At 42.1% G+C, this 16,947-nt stretch overlaps 1 long non-coding RNA gene across 4 annotated transcripts in view; it reads left to right on the top strand.

Moving 5' to 3' along the window:
- Window positions 1–103: 103 nt before the first annotated feature.
- LOC309859409 overlaps window positions 104–16,947 on the top strand; it is a 34,258-nt gene continuing 17,414 nt past the window's right edge. Inside the window, exons 1-4 of one of the 4 annotated variants that reach the window (XR_014308670.1) lie at window positions 313–366; window positions 1,066–1,109; window positions 6,844–6,901; window positions 13,472–13,523. This is a non-coding gene — a long non-coding RNA (uncharacterized lncRNA). Of the gene's footprint in view, window positions 367–1,065; window positions 1,110–6,843; window positions 6,902–13,471; window positions 13,524–16,947 lie in introns of all 4 variants that reach the window. The other 3 variants (XR_014308673.1, XR_014308672.1, XR_014308671.1) reach the window with 3 other exon arrangements.

Below are 16,947 nucleotides of genomic sequence, written 5' to 3'. Positions count from 1 at the left end.
GGCTCCGCGGCCGCAGCTGCGCAGGAGCCGACCCTCCCAGACACCCCCTCCTCCATCGCACGGTACCTCGCTGTGTCTGTTGGAGGCGGGCGTGCTTTCCTTTCGTTGCTTCCGGTGGGTTGCAGCGTGCTGGCTGGATCTCGTAGAGCACGTCTGATCACTCTCACACAAGACAATATGACGACAGCCATCACGTCCATCCCCATCCCCCTCCCCATCATCTTCTTTCTAAACTAAACATCTTCCGTTCCTTGATTACCTCTAGTGACATTTGCCTCGAGGAACCTGTTGTTGGCCCCTCTGTTTTCTCTTTGAAAGCCTTTGCGGAGGGGTTTGCCACGGTGCCTGAGCTCCGAGAATGTAGAGGTGGGTACCGTCGGGCCAGGTCACAAAGCGATTTGATAGGTGGTGGGATGTTACCCGTGATTATAAAAATAACCAGTATTTTGTGAGCATCAATATGAACCAGGCACCTGACTCCATGCTGTATATGCATCCTCTCGATAAATGAGGGTAGTGGGGGTGGTGTTCCTACTTTCCGGATGAGAGAACTGTGGCTCCAGGACCCCAAGGAGTATTCCTGATATTACACAGTAAGGAATAGAAGCACAGTTCAAATCCATCTGGCTATCTGGCTTTTGACCTTGCTCTATATTCACAAGTAGATAGTCCTCCCAGGCCTGCTCTGCAGAAGGCCAGCCTTGCAGGGTATTCTCTCTTCTACCTAGGAGCATAACCCACATCCTCTAAGCTGCCTCAAGCCTAGATTACAGGGCTGGTCTTTCACTCAAAGTATATAGGACCAGGAGTGAAAGCCACAAGTCAGAACTTCTATAATTGGAGTAAAATAGGAATGTGGTCAGAGCCTCCACAGTGGCAGCGAGGAGGCCCTAGAAACTTCTTAGATCCTGCATGGAAACAGCCAGACAACCTATCTCTTGTTCCTGGAGGGAGTTCTAGACCATGCTCTTACTAGCCAAGTGATAGGACTTTGAAATGGGGAGACCAGTGGTGAGACCATGAGCAAGAGGAAAGAACAAAAACCTCTTAAGGTTGTCCTTTCAGGCTCACGAAGAACAAGAAAGCCCTTGTACCCAGCTAATGGAGAGGTAAGTTCCAGAGGCCCTGGGAACTCAGCACCTCTTTACTCTTACTTGTCAGTGTGTGGCTATAGACCAGCAGCCTGGCATCACCTTGAACCTTGTTAAAAAGGGCGAATTTCAGGCCCTGCCCCAGACCTACCAAACCAGAATTTGAATTTTAGCAAGATCTCAGTTTATTTGTATCTACCTTAAAGTTGAAGTATAGGACACTGGGGAAAAGAGAAACTATTTTGATACCCGCAGGCCTAGCTTTAAGCCCGCCCAGTGCAAGTGACCACTGACTTTCTCAAAACTTCTACAGTCCTGCGAGGCTCTCTATGATCTAGCAAGTTTCCTCCTGCCACTTACTTCTCTGACCTCATCATCTAGTCTCTCCCCGTCTCTTCCAACTATACTGGTCTCTTAGCTATTCTTCAGACTCACTAGGTAAGCTCCTGCTTCCAGGCCTTTGCACTGGCTCTTCCTTCTGCCCTAAATACTCTAGCCCCACTCGGGGTTGGTCATCTTGGCTGGCTCCCTTCACACTTTGCTTAAGTGTAACCCTCACATGACCATCCTATTTAAAATTACCACCCATCTCATCTCTCTTACCCTGTGCTACTTTTTCATTATCCCTTAGCACTTACTGCCTTCCAATTCTTAATTCTGTGTATTGTTTAACTGGATCTCCTCTCCAGAATGTCAGAGTAGGTATCTTTTGTTCATATGGGCCAACCAGTGTCTGATACTAATGAAAAGCACTCCTCCTTAATTGCTGAGTGAAAGAACCAACAAAGTAGAGTTTTAAAAAACTCTACTTTGGGTTTGTAAATTGATTGTCTGAAATTCAGAATACCTATTTTCCCCACAGAAGCAATTTAACAGGTGAAGGTTATATACTCAAATGAACCTATGAAAACTTGTTAAACTCATAACTTAGACACAGAATTATCTTTCAAAATGAGCACCAGTCAGGGACAGGATGTAGGGGAAAATCTAGAGTGATAAATTTTAAAAATTAAGTTAGGGGATGGTGTGCCTTGTTGGCTCAGTTGGTAGAGCATATGACTTTTGATCTCAGGCCCCACATTGGGCTTGGGACCTACTTAAAATTAAAAATAAATAAATAAATAAATGCATTCCTCCTTATAAAAAATTAAATTAGGGGAATTAATATTTGATTGAAAGGGGATTAATCCAAAGATTACCTTAAATTTTTGTTGAAGGCCCTTTCATAACCACTTCTTCCCTAGGCCTTCCTAGAACGTCCCAGACCACAGAGAGCAGTCCTGTCTTTTATCTCACAGAGAAGTTGTTAACTGTAATATTTATCTGGCAGTTAGACATGCAGTTTCATGCTCGTCCTTGTACAGAATGACCTCTTAAACTAGATAACCACAGTCTGGAATTGTCTGTAAATCTCAGAAAAAAAAAATAATTAAAAACCCGCTGAAGTAGTCACTGTTCCTTTGCAAACAGAAATTGGTGTGCTGGCCTGCTTCTCAGAGCACTCAACCAGCCTCTGTTGTCAAGACCCTTAATCCAGCATCAGCAGCTGCGTCATGGACTGCTTGCCCGGCCCACGGTTAAACCACTGCAAGATTGACGTAGGTGGGGCCACTGCAAACGGTGCATATTATACAATGTGCCTTGAGCCTGTTTTCATCATGTCAGAGAGATAAACATCAGGTGAAGGGAAACAAATGTGAGACTAAGTCTAACATTTTCTATAAAGATATTCCTCTGGTCCAGGTCACCAGCCCTTACGGCTTCTATATTTAAGAGGTTGGTCCATGCAGCTGAACTGAACAGTTGATTTTCGTCTCAGGTATGAATATTTAACTTTATATAAGACCATAGCTTGAGTTCCCCACTAGACAGTAAGCCATATAAGGGTAAGGACTGTCTCTTTTAACCCTCAAAGCTGCTAGCACTGGCCTTGCATATACCAGTAATATTACTGAAAGTTCACATTTATTTTGTACTTTATACAGTGCCATGTTCTAATTTACTTAATCCCCACAACCACTTCATGGGGCAGATGCAGTTATGGCTGCCATCTTAGAGATGAGGTTATTGCTATATGAAAATCTTCAGTACCTTGCCCAAGGTCACACAACTAATTAATGATTTTAGCTGGACAATCAAAGTCCAGCACCCACACTCTTAAACACTAGTCCATGATGTAAAATTATCATTCGAGAGATTGAAATATCAAACTCTTTCTAGTGGGTAAAAATACCTTTCAATGTTGAAAAATTGTGTGTATATATAAAGTTTTAGATACACATGCATATACATACACATTCTTACAGATGTAAACATAATACATATGTCAGTCAAGAATCCTTTTTCAGTGGAGTGTATACTGGTGTGCTAATACTCAAAGAAAGGAGTTTCATTTCAACTGTCCATGTTGGGAATAAAACATCTCCATTCGCACTGCATTCTGTGAATATTTTGAAAGAAATACAAGTTTACTATCATGAACTGAAATCTGGGAAATCTGGGAATTTTGGCCTCTTCCCAATTAGGGACTTAAATCCATGATAATATAAGCATTGATTCTTCTGAATGTGATGATTATGTCATCAGTTGCAGTGTTTATGAAAAATTCATAAAAATGTTTTTCAACATATTAAAGTAACTAGTGTTCACCTCTGTTCTCTAAAAATTATACTTTCTGCGTTCTTTTTAAGGTTTGTCTTCCTTGAATCATAGACATTAACAAGCTGGGAAAAAGACATTCCAGTGATCCAACCTATTTCCCACTAAGAGACTAACATTCCCCACAGTTTCTCTGGTAGAACTTTAAGATCCCAGACTTGACATTTTTAGCCACAGAGTTTTGTCTTTCCCCAAGGAGATAGTGCAAGGCTCTTAAATGACAGTAAGTCTTGCTTACTGTATGGAATTTTGCCAGCTAACCCTCCCAGGTTATGGAGGATCATGAAAAAGAAGAGGGTGACATAAGGAATATTTTCAAAGCCAAGAGGGAGAGAAAAATCTGCCTCTTATGGTAAATTTTGAAAACCATTTAAAGTTAATATCTTTAGACATGTGCCTAGATTCTTTCCGATTCCTCCCCAAAGAGGAAAATTTTTTACTAGACCACCTAAGTCATTCAGTTCATATCATATAAGTAGCTGTAAAATATTTTAAAATATTGACAGATGTATTCTTACTTCTTGGCATTTATTTTTACCCTACAACATTTCCACCATTAAAATTAGATCTTTAGGCTAAGGCTTTTATCCTAGAGAGAGAAAAGTACTGAAGAACCTAGCAAGAGCTGAATTCAGCAAGTCAAATTCTTCACTTTGAATTTCAAAATAGTCTCTTGAGAGGGGAAGATACAATGGTTTTAAAAAAAGAGGAAAAAAATTAGCTCTTCAAAGGCAAATCCTGGAGCACTAAGTGCATAGAGTTTATAACATAAAACATAAGGAGGAAAAACATATGATGATGTATAAGCCATTTCTCCACCACACAAGCAATAAGAATGTTTTCTGAGCTGGGTTTAAGGATCTTGGAGAATATTTAGAGAGTATATAGCCAGTGCAGGATCTCTCAAGAAAAGGATTCACACAATTACCCCTCCAAGCATCAAAACTCTTGGGAAGTTGGTAGAGACCATCCTCCTGGAAAAGACAGACATCTGAGAGTGGGGAGAACTAGCTCCCAAATTGAAAACTGAAACCCAGACAAGAAATCCTTTGAGGGCTTCTTTCATCACAGAGCAGCCAAGAGAGTAGAAAAGTATGTACAGAGTGTTAACTTTAAAATAAAACCATCAGTTATTTTACAAGGAAAAAAAAGGATTTATTCAGGAATAACAAAGAATTGTAAATCAGAACATGCAAGCTGTAGCAAAACTATAGGCAAGTTTAGAGAACAAAGGAGAGGAAGGATCTTCCATATAGGAAAGGGGGAATTGGGAAGGGCTATTACAAACAAAAGTCCATTGAAGTAAACTGAGAGTTTGAAGTATGGTGGCTTTTCACTGGCTGAGTTGTAGGTGTTTCTCATTGGCTGGGTAGTTGCTGGGCAAGAAGAAAACCTTCCTCCTGCTGGGGTGATAAAACCTCTAAAGTAGTATGGACCAGCAAGGTATGATTCTTACTGTTATGGTTGCAATTGTCAACAAGTGGTAGGGCATAAGAGCTCCCTTTCTGGCCTCCTGACTTTATTATATACAAGGTTTCTCTGCGCCCCCCCCCCTTTTAAAGATCTTATTTATATATTCAAGAGAGAGAGCATGAGCATGGGAGGGGTAAAGGGAGAGAGAGAAGCATGCTCCCTGCTGAGCAGCAAACCCCATGTGGAGCTCAATCCCAGGACCCCAGGGTCATGGCCTGAACTGAAGGCAGAAGCTTAACCTACTGAGCCACCCAAGTGCCCCACAGGTTTCTTTTTATCTTCCCAAGGTTAAATGTTGCCAAAGGCATTTCTGAAATGGCCTGTCCTATCCTCCAGCCACCCTACTTGCAATCTCTCACAGCCCCAGGATAAAGTGCAAGAGCAGCCATACATTTCCCCATGTTTAGTAGACAGAGGTGTGGAGGTTAGTTAAGAGCATTTGGGGAATTTGAATGGGCTTGTATTGTTGGCAAAGAAGGTGCAGAGTGAAGGACTCGGTGACTAGAGACCATAAAGGGCACACTTCCTTAGCAGACGCAATGGTAGTAGAGGCAGATTTCAAAGAACAGGCAGGTCCAGCTAAGCCTCAGCATGAAGATGAGATTCACACCAGACCTTCCTCCATCAATGAGAGGATGGAGAAGTCTTAGCCCTGGAAAGATGAGAAAACCAACAGGGAATGTCCTGCATGATTAAGTATTTACCTAAGAAACGGGAATTTTAAATGCTAAGTTACCAAGTCACTTGAATTGCCATGTTAAGTTATCTGAACTTTATAAGTTGCTGGAACCATGAATAGTCATACTCACTTCAGTAGTATTAACTAGTCCAGACACAGGATCTAACGGGCTTCGCCATGCAGCTCCGAAGCTGGAGAAACTTAAGAGACAGTATTTTAAAACTCCTTAGAGGAGGGTACCTAAAGCAAAACTAAGTGCTCTCCAAGTAAGTCTGTCATTAATTGGTTATGGGTTGAATTTAGAACTGTGAGTGCATTTATTGCAGTCTTTAGTTTTAATATGTGAGGTAGTAATTTATCACACTCTTGAACTTTTCCCTAGTTGGGCTACATAGGCAAGCCTTTGTCTTCAACCAGAAAAGAAGCACCATGAGTTGCAAATGCCAAACTTGCCTTATATGCCTTGTATGTAAGCTGCACAGTGCCTTCTCCTGGAATCACCCCACAGCCATTCCTGTACCAAACCACCCTCAATTTCCAAACCCAAACAAGTTGTCCTCAGTCAACACCAGCCCCTGCTGTCCAGTGCAGAGAACAGCAGGATGCAAGGTCTCTCTCTTTTTGTGCACTCAGGAATGTTTTGTTCATATCACACCCATAATTTAAAAAATCCCTCTCCTATGAAGACATTCAGACACACTTAATATCCATACTCCTTCTTTTCCAACAACACATTAATAGTATAGAAATGTTCTAGAAAAGGAAGTGAGGTTGGTAGATTTTCACTTTGGAGATAAACTGGAAGGAAAATATCCCAACAGGACTTGGATTCAAATCTTGACATATCCCAGAAAATAGTCATTGACAAAGGGTAACATGAAAAACAGAAATTGGAATTCCCTCTACTTCATATAAACTAAGATCTTGCATGGTTAACACTAGGTTCTGAGATTGAAGAAGGCCAGGATCTTTACGGAGGATGACAAGAGCCTGCCTGGAGGTAGTGTCCCTGGGGTGGGGTAGGACAGAGGATCCTCTCATATCACCCAGCACATCTCAGACACCAGTAACTATAGTGAGAGACACCAATTAGAAGACCTACCCTCCCTATTTTATCAAACAAGTCCTAAATCTTGATGAAACTAGGAATTTACATCAAAGACTTGGGGAAAATGAACAAAGATAGAATTAAATTGAATTTTAAATTAATGGGCAGGCGTTGTGTGGTTAAAATGTTCAACTATATGTTGCAATCAACTAGTACCCATAAGCATTTCCTTTTACCTGAGCTAGTTTAACCAAAGATACTCCTTGCCTTCTGGAATGCCCACTTTGGTTATTCATTCTGTATTTGTGTAATATCTGATAGCAATAAGACACTTTAAAAAGCACTTAAAAATTAATAGTCAAGAAAAAGAACAAAGGAAAATTAAAGTCTAGGAAATTAAGGAAAAAAAAAAACAACCCAGAATGAAGTATCCAAATGTGTCCCTTCCCACTATGTCCCCTGTACTTGATGGAGGCTGGCCATGGATTTGATTGTGGCCTTTAACCCACCAGTGCAAAGAGAGAAATCAGATGTGGTATAACCTTTATGATGTTTGCAATGTTTAAACACACACACACAAAACAGCAACAAAACAAAATAATCAGGTTCTCAGAGAAAACACGTGTATTCCCAATACTGAATCCAGAAACCCAATATTAGGAGTGAAAGCCCCAGGACCATGCTGATGCTGAGTCCAGCACCACGGGCATGTCCTGAAGCACCAGTCACGTAGACTGGCAAGCAGGACAGAAAGCCACTTAGTAAAAGTTCTGCCGTGGTTCGGGTCCAAAGCGATAGTGACTTCATTCAAGGAAATAGAGTTTGTAAAATTTAGAGGAGAAAGTGGACATATCTCCAGAAGTTAGCCCCTGCACATGGGGCCTTCTCCAGCTGACATTGCGCTTGGAGCCTGGGTGTCGTCTGTGGGTCATGGCATCACGGAGAAATGGGCTGGTGAATTTCACAATGTCTCTGGCTACCAAGCGGGCATAAAGCCTTCCCGAGAGCCATGCCCTCCCCTTCCCTTTCGTCACTGATGTCTCCATCACTTTCCTTCCTTTGCTCCCGCAACACATCGGTGTGTTTAGAGGAACCATTCCAGATGCTTTTAAAAACTATTTTGCCCACTTTGTGTCCTCTCCCATTCACACACAAAGCTGAGTCGTTGGGGATGTAAGCTGTGTTTGTTTCTCAGAGTGACTTTGTACCTCATTCAGGTATCAGGGTTCAAGTGTAGGACCAGCAAGGTGGTGTAAGAGGATAAAGCAGGCCCCTAGGGAACTAAAGAGTGGATTACACCCTTCACAGCCTAGCAGTTGCCACTTAACTACAGCTGACTGTAGCCATGGAGAAATCTGCAATTTGTGTGTGTGTGAAATTTCTTAAAGATCCTGTAAGAACCAAACAAAATAATTCTGCTTATAGACTCCACTTTTGAAACCCTACTCTATATCCTTACTTCTTTAAACTAAGTTTTTAGATGAAATCATGAATGAATATCTGGAAATTATTTGAATCTCTCCAAAGAAGAGAGATTTTCATGGCTGTCACTCAAGAGAAATCTTTGAAAATAAAGAACGGTCACATGATCGAAGGTCAGACTCTACCCTGCGCCAGTAAGGCAGACTAGGAATTGATGGCAACTAGGGGACAGCTGCTACTCAAGATGGACACAAGTGAGGGTTTAGATTCTTGTCCAGCAAGATTTTTTTTTTTTTTTTTGCATTTTGAGCTTCCAAGAGGATGATCATTATTTTTAATTGGCTTTATTTTTTCATGCATAGAACCCCATGCTCCCTCTGATTTCTTAACACATGTAATTTAGACTCCCAAAATATTTTCATCTTCCTACAACATGAAGGCTTTGCAAGTCCATCTCAGAGACACATCCGTGCTGTTCACTTCCCCTGGCAGCTGCATCTACAAATCTTCACCGGGCAACTAACACACTTCTGACATAAATGGCAGACTTGAGTGACTAACTATGCCCCTCTGGATCCTTTTTTTCCTCCCCTTCTTCATCGCCACACAATTGATCAGGTGGGCCATATGGCCTCTCTGATTCACACATTAAGACAATTGGGACACCAGCCAGTTCATTGCTCAAGCTGGCATTTTCATAACTAAAACAAGAAAACCTAACACTTTGTCTTCCCCAGGAAAAGCCAACTCCATCTGGTTGCGGGTATGATTCCGATACTAATTCATATAATATCTAGCTTAAAATGGGTATAACCCTATTTAGACAAAAATAGTGAACGAAAGTCCATTATGTGGCAGGAAGAATTCCACTGCAGGATCCAGGCTGAAATGTAATAGCAAAAATCTATCATGAGGAGAATGAGTATACTCTACGAATTAGATTCTACACACACTCCGAGAGGGAGATGCTGGTCACTGGAGAGCAAACAGACCACCCTTTCTAGGACCAGCTATCAGACAGAAGGGGAGTTTGGAGATGGGAGGTGGGGAGGCTCACAGCTATGACTTCTAAAGTGATAGAGGGACACCTAGAAGTACAAGGCCAGATATCAAGAAACCTCAAAGGCTTATTTTCTGGCACTGGGATTTATAGAGGATAACTCTTTCATACTGCAACCCTATTTTAATAGTAGAAAATAACTAAAGCTAGTCAGCATGTTGTGGTTGAAGAGATTTCTGGAAAATTGTCTGCCCCCAGCCTGGACTCTGTGAATGGAGAGCCAATGAGAAGAAAGAAAAAAAAAAAAAGTAGCAGACTGAGCACAGAATTATTGTTTTACTTAGAACAGAAATAGAATATTTACCATGTTGTGGCTAGACCTATGAACTGTAGTTGGAGGGATCAGGAAATTTACACTTCCCACGTGACTCATTCTCCCACCACAGGCAGGAGTGGTGAATGAGCCAAGAACCCCTGAAGCAGAGATCGTCCTGCAAATGACAGCACACTGAGTACGCTTCTTGCAGAATGTTTGCAAGCATGAAGGAGACCCCTGACCTACCTGCACAGCCCACCCACTGTAGAGGGCTGAGCTGAAATTTTTGAAAAGTGCCTGTGGGAAAAGGATGACAAACATTCTTCCTGTCTTTTGTCTGCCATCACTGAAACTAGTAAAAAGGGAAACAGAAGGGAGGTTCTTAAAAAATTAACAATAGCACTGCCCTCTGATCTAGTAATCACACTATTGGATATTTACCCCCAAGATAGAAAAACACTAATTCAAATGGATACATGCATCCCTATGTTTATTGCAGCATTATTTACAATAGCCACACTATGGAAGCAACCCAAGTGTCCATGGATGGATGAATGATGAGAAAGATGTGGTATATAGACAATGGAATATTATTCAGCCATAAAAAATAGTGGATTCTTGCCACTTGCAACAATGTGGATGGAGCTAGGAGTATTTTGCTATGCAAAATAAGAGAAAAATACTATATGGTTTTACTTATCTGTGGAATTTAAGAAACAAATGAACAAGCGAAAAAAAGAGACAAACCAAGGAACAGACTCTTCACTGCAGAGAACAAACAGATGGTTCCCAGAGGGGAGGTGGGTGGGGGGCAAAATAGGTGATGGGAATTAAGGAGGACACTTATCCTGATGATCACTGAGTAATGTAGAGAATTGTTGAATCACTACATTGTACACCTGAAACTAATATAACACTGTATGTTAACTATACTGGAATTTAAGAAAAAAATTAGGAAGTAAAACAAAAGTATCTAAAAGCAAATAACAACAATCAATTCTCCCTGTTTAGGATCAAACAAGATTTCAGCAACCAATGATGTTAAAAAAAAATTACTACCATATGCCTCATGTATTACTCTAGTAAATGAATTCTTTCATCATCAAGAGAGTTTATATGACATTCTCTTGATGATGAAAGAATTCATCCGCTAAACGAGAATTCTGGAAAAAGTCATGTTAAGAATCATACTGGCATAATTCGGGTTTATCTAAGGATCTGGCCTTCTGGCCTTAATTTTATCCTTTAGTAGTGACTGGAAAAGATTACAAACCACCCCCCAAAACTACACACAGTGAACAAAGTATAACATGTCATTTTAAAGTTATAATAGAAAATTCCTTTTATGATTTGAAACTATGCATGTGGGATTCATAGAGTGAGAACCTGTGAGATGGGGGGATGGTATTGGCAAGAAAGAATGGCCACAGTCAGGAGCCTAATTTATGAATCAGCAAGCATTGGGATCTAAAAAAATCCTACCCAAATCTTTACGATTTTGGACTCAGAAAAATGAGACTATCTGTTAACAAGAAGCAGCAATGCTAAAACAACAGAAAAAGGAATAGGGCCTGAATTCGTTTCCTATTGATGCTGTAACAAATTACCACACATTTAGTGGCCTACCAAAACATAAATTTATTATCTTACAGTTCTGTGGGTCAAAAGCCCAAATGGTCACAGTGGACTAAAATCCAAGTCTGTGTTCCTAACGGAGGCTGTAGAGAAGAATTTGTCCTAATGGCTTCTCCATCTTCTGGAGGCTGTCTGCATTCCTTGGCTCTTCCAGCCAGAAATTGGATCCCTCTTAACCCCTCCTCCCGTTTTCTTCTCTCACTGACTCTTCAGCCTCCCTCTTTTACTTATAAAGCCTCTTGTGATTGCATCAGTCCTACCTGGATTATTTGGGATAAATTTCCACCTCTAAAATCCTTCACTTGGGGTGCCTGGGTGGCTCAGTGGGTTAAGGCCCTGCCTTCAGCTCAGGTCATGATCTCAGAGTCCTGGGATCGAGGCCCTCATTGGGCTCTCTGCTCAGCAGGGAGCCTGTTTCCCCCTCACCCCCACTCTGCCTGCCTCTCTGCTGACTTGTGATTTCTGTCTGTCAAATAAATAAATAAAATCTTTTTAAAAATAAATAAATAAATAAAATCCTTCACTGAATCTCATTTACCAAGTCCCTTTTGCTGTACAACATATTGACATATGGTAACATATTGACAGTTTCTGGGAATTGAGATTTGGACATCTTTGGGTACCTTTATTCTTCCTACACAGAGTCATAAATATTGAGCATTATTTTTCAAAATTAAATGTTAAAAGATTTATGACCAATTATCCTAATTCATAATTGTTCATCTCTTTCCTATACACCCATATTTTTATTCCTGTGCCCTAATATGTTTTCTCATAATCATAGGTAACATGTATCAAGTGTTTTTTTTTTTAAGTATCTGGTACTATGATAAGCAATTTACTTGTATTTTTGTATTTAATCCTTTCAACAACCCAGTGGGTAAGTGCCATTATCATCCCCATTTCATGAATGAGAAAATGGGGGCTTTGAGAGGTTTAGTGATTTGTCTTAGGTTATACAGCTGAAATGCAGATCCAGGTCTCTCTGGCCCCTAACCCATGAGAAACAATTCAGCTAGAATGAGGCTTACAACAGCAAAGGTCTATTTCTTGCTCATACTCTGTATCTACTACATGTCTGTCTTGGGTCTGTTGCCTCTTCACATCCCTGTCATTCTGAGACCCAGGCTAAAGAAGCAGCCCTTGTGTGAGATACTAGACTTTTCATATATGGCCCTTTGTTAGAAGAGAGAATAGTGAGATGACAGAACTTCACGTAGACTTTGTGTGTTATCTTGTAGGTGGCATGTATCACTTCTCACATTTCATTGGTCAAAACAAATCAGTGACTAAGCTCAACATCCCTGTAGTCAGGAGATCTTCATCTATCACTAAGTAGGACAGCAAATATTTGGAAAGAATAATACAATGTATAAGAGCTTCAAATATGGTGCTCTACCACTCATGGAGGATGAGAGGAAAAGTAGTTATTTGTCCACAGACCCAAGATGACCTGAGACCTCCCTTAGTGACACAGCTCTCATCTCTATGCCAGCTGGACTCTTGTGTCTATGTATAAGAAGTCACTGTATGAAGGAATGTTCTCTGATACTGAAATGTTCCTTCATCCATGTTCCTAGAGTATCTCACACAGCACAATGGAGCTCACCTGGGGAGAGCTGTGTGGTGCTAGAAGCTATGAACGGTTCCTCAGGTGGAATTTCTCCCAACTAGTAAGATGCTAGATGGGTGCAGACCTCCCTCAAAGCAGCAGATAAGAAAGAGTGGGGGAGTCTCCCAAAACCCTCTCTAGTCCAAAAACTTCCTAGGATTCTAACCCAAATGAAAAATATTTTTCTTTGAGTTTTTAGGACTCAAGGATTGGGAGTGATGATTACATTTTATGCAGTGGTCCTCAAACTGTGCTTTAAGGAGCTCTTAAGTTTCAATAAAGTTGTCTGAGAAATGGTTAGACTGAGGGACACACATCACACTCATCCTTTTCTTCATTTCTGGGGCTTGCCACACAAGCTAGGGTTAGGAGCAGAAAGGGGACCTTCAGTAATGAGACCCAAGTGGAAGAAGAGAGAGAAGAGCTCCCTTTGATACAATACACAGAAAATCTGCTAAGAGAGGTTCCATTCAGATACATATGCCAAGGGTTTGCTTCTGTGGTTATAAATGGTTGTGTCCCATGCTTATTCTTCAGAGACGATGGAGCTGAATTATTGGCCATCCAGCAGGAAGCTGAGGAGAAGGAGGTAATAGAAGGGCAGAGGGGGTGGAGGAAGTTGTACTGGGTCAGGGAAAGAACAAGGAAGACAGAGTGTCAGTGGAGGGGCTTAATCTCTGAGCCACTGAGAAGAGTAGCCATGTGGCTAAGTCATGTGACTTTCAAGGTGAAGTGAGGATGCATGAGTGGTGGAGAGGCACACCTCTGACTCCCTCCCCCTGGGTCTCTGGACCCTGTGGGACCCAGTGTATGCTGGACAAGCTGCCAGTTATGCTATTTCCCAGAATTCGGTGATCACCACCTCCTTGTGCCATAGGATTAAGCACACATACATAAAAGACTTCCACTTAGGATTTTATTTGAATTTTAAAAAAGCTTGAAACCTCACAATTTAACCCAATCTTTAAATGTTGTGGAAGAGGGAATAGGATCCCAGGTGAAAAGGCTTGCCTAGGGTCATGAAAAGAAGCAAGAGAGAGTTGAAACCAGAACCAGGACTCTGACTCCCAGTCCAGTGCTGTCGTCTCTGATGCTCACAGCCCCATCACTTAGGGGTGACAGCCATTTGCTTTCACCAGGCCACCATGCTTCCAGTTCACTTACGGAAGAGAACGGCTTCTTTGGATTTTGCAACAACACCATCGTGCTTTGAAATGAATCAAACCCTCATCTTCCAGTGTGACTAGACTCATCTAAAAGCCAAGCATGGGAGAGTCTGAGCTTCTGGCTTCGCCTGGATTGCCATCCCACTCATGCCCCTTGCTTCAGTCTCACCTCCAACTCCTTTGCAATGCCTCCCGGGTCCATCAGGATGGTATAGCCCACCAACTAGCTGGCAGTTGAATTTTTTTTTTTTTTTTTTTTTTGCAAATTTTCCACGTTGCCGTGACAAGACTGCGTTGAGGCCCAGATGCTTCAGCATAAATAAATAGCACATCTGGGACGTGGAATGAGTCCAGCTGCACGTTAAGAAAAATCTGGAGTGGAAACAGAGCCAAACTATACACAGCTGGAAAGTGTTGAGTAAGAAGCGAGGTAGAGAAGACGTTGAAGGATAGAGATAAAATGAAATGGAAAGGGAGAAAAAGAAAGATTAAACCAGGGATTTCCGTTGTCCGGAGGCTCTGAGTTATCACTGCTGAGAAACAGCCATGGATTATGCAACCATTGAACTAAGAGCATCCTTGCAAAAATGATAGTTTATAATAATTGACCTCAAAGCAGAGAGGCTGAGCAGGGCTGGGAAGCTTGACTGCTGGATGTCTGGCTGCCTCGGAGGTGTCAGGTCAGTCACCTTCTAGCTGTCTGAGTCTAGAAATGGCTTCGTGTTGAGCAGGGTGAAGGAGTTCATTCCCGCACTGGTGAGAACCCCAGGGCTCCCTGCCCAGGATCACCCTGCATTTGGGAAGCTTCGTGAGTTCCCAGGCCCTTGGGCAGCCTCAGCTGAACCCGCCTGTTTCAAACATGCAGCGTATTAGAGGGGAGGCTAGGGAGGAGGAGGAAGATACACAGTGACATCATTCTCTCCCAGCCCAAAGGCCCAGGTTGATGATTCATCAGGATGAATCAGCAGTGGCTGCCCAGAGAGCACCACTAACACCCACCGCCCCGGGGCCAGAGACTAAAAGCTACAATGACATCACTGAGCAGAGGAGAGGAAGTTTAAGTAAAAGGGAAAATCAGGACAAAAAAAAAAAAAGCGAGAAAAAAAATCTGTTCTTCTCCCTCTTAATGGAAATCAAATGCATGGATTAACTTCTTAATGGATGGCTTGGTTTAATCTCCTGGATTAAAAATACCCCCAAATTAAGCCATCATTAAGAGATGCCAGAAGGCAGGCTTTCTAAGCAAAGAAGAGTATCACAGGGCAAAGCTTTTCTCAATTCTTCTAGCCCCTCCCACCTCATCCTTGTCTTGTGGCAGGTGATAGCAGGTGAATCCCGTTGCCCTGGAGAGAATCAAAGGCTCCTTCCAAGCTAGTTGGGGCTGAACCTTGGATGGTTTTTAAAGTAAAACAGATGACTAAACTCTTAACATTCGGTTTGGTCAAGATACCAAGTTCTCTGCGTTCACAGGGATCTGAAAGGATAAATGGCATTCTTTGGGTCTTAGGGAAAATTTTTAATTGGCAATAATTACACTTTGAAGAAGAGGGACCCATTCGACCTTCATAATATCATTTATAGTGATTCTGAAATCTTTTAATAATACAGACTTAGAGAATATGGTCAGAAATAGGTATGCTTTGTTCACTTATCCAAGAAATATTTATTGAGTACTTTCTCATTTTTTAAGATTTATTTATTTTTTTTTTTTGACAAAGAGAGAGAGAGAGAGATCACAAGCAGGCAGAGGCAGGCAGGCAGAGAGAGAGAGGAGGAAGCAGGCTCCCTGTCAAGCAGAGAGCCCAATTTGGGACTCGATACCAGGACCCTGAGATCATGACCTGAGCCAAAGGCAGAAGCTTAACCCACTGAGTCACCCAGGTACCCTATTGAGTACTTTCTAAGAACCACACATTCTGCCAGAAGCTGGGGAGAAGTTATGGAATGAGACACAACCCCTGTCCTCAGGGAGCTTATAGTCTTTTTTTTAAAATATTTTATTTATTCATTTGACAGAAATCACAAGTAGGCAGAGAGGCAGGCACAGATAGAAGGGGAGGAGGCAGGCTCCCTGCTGAGCAGAGAGCCCGATGTGGGGCTTGATCCCAGGACCCTGGGATCATGACCTGAGCTAAAGGCAGACGCTTTAACCCACTAAGCCACCCAGGTGCCCCCAGGGAGCTTATAGTCTTAACGGCCAGAATTTCTGCAACCACTGTGACAAGACCCAGCTGTTAATCCTGTTCTAAATTAATTTCTTGGAGTACCGATCAATTCTAGGGTAAGAGAAAAGAAGGCTGCACAGCCCTGAAAATGTCCCATACCTCCCAATAAAGAGAGTTGTAGTTAGGAAATGCTTACCTTTGTGGCATTTCAAGAACACAGAAGTGGCATAAAGTGAGGTGAGCCAGAATTCTGTCTTTCAGCTTAAAATCTCTTAAAGGAAGACTCCAAACCAACATGGTATTTTGGAGAAGAAGGGGGATTGGGGAGGTTAAATTCAACGGAAGGCATGTTTCCCCAAAGCATCTTATAATTCAAAATCAATAACAGTTCCATCCTGAGCATGGGTAGAGAGTTTGGGGGACAACGAATGTGAGGGCTGTTTACCAGCGGGAGCGGCACCGCCATGGGCAATATCAGAAAGCCCATTTACAATGTGTCCTACCACTGGTTTGAAATGATAGGATTCTTGGCTCAGACTTTGGTTTAGTGTGGGGTCCTCCAGGTTCTTCACCCTGCTCCCCGCAGGGAGTCCATCTACATATACAACCTTGACATCTGGCTTCCGGCCGGGTTCTCCCAATGGGCAGCACCTGCAAGAAATCAGGGAGAGGGAAGGAAGAG

This window comes from Mustela nivalis (genome assembly GCF_964662115.1).
Source record: "Mustela nivalis genome assembly, chromosome: 2".
NCBI classification, from domain to species: domain Eukaryota; kingdom Metazoa; phylum Chordata; class Mammalia; order Carnivora; family Mustelidae; genus Mustela; species Mustela nivalis.
The sequence above is the reverse complement of the archived record's forward strand: the minus strand, read 5'-3'. Positions and strand labels throughout refer to the sequence as shown.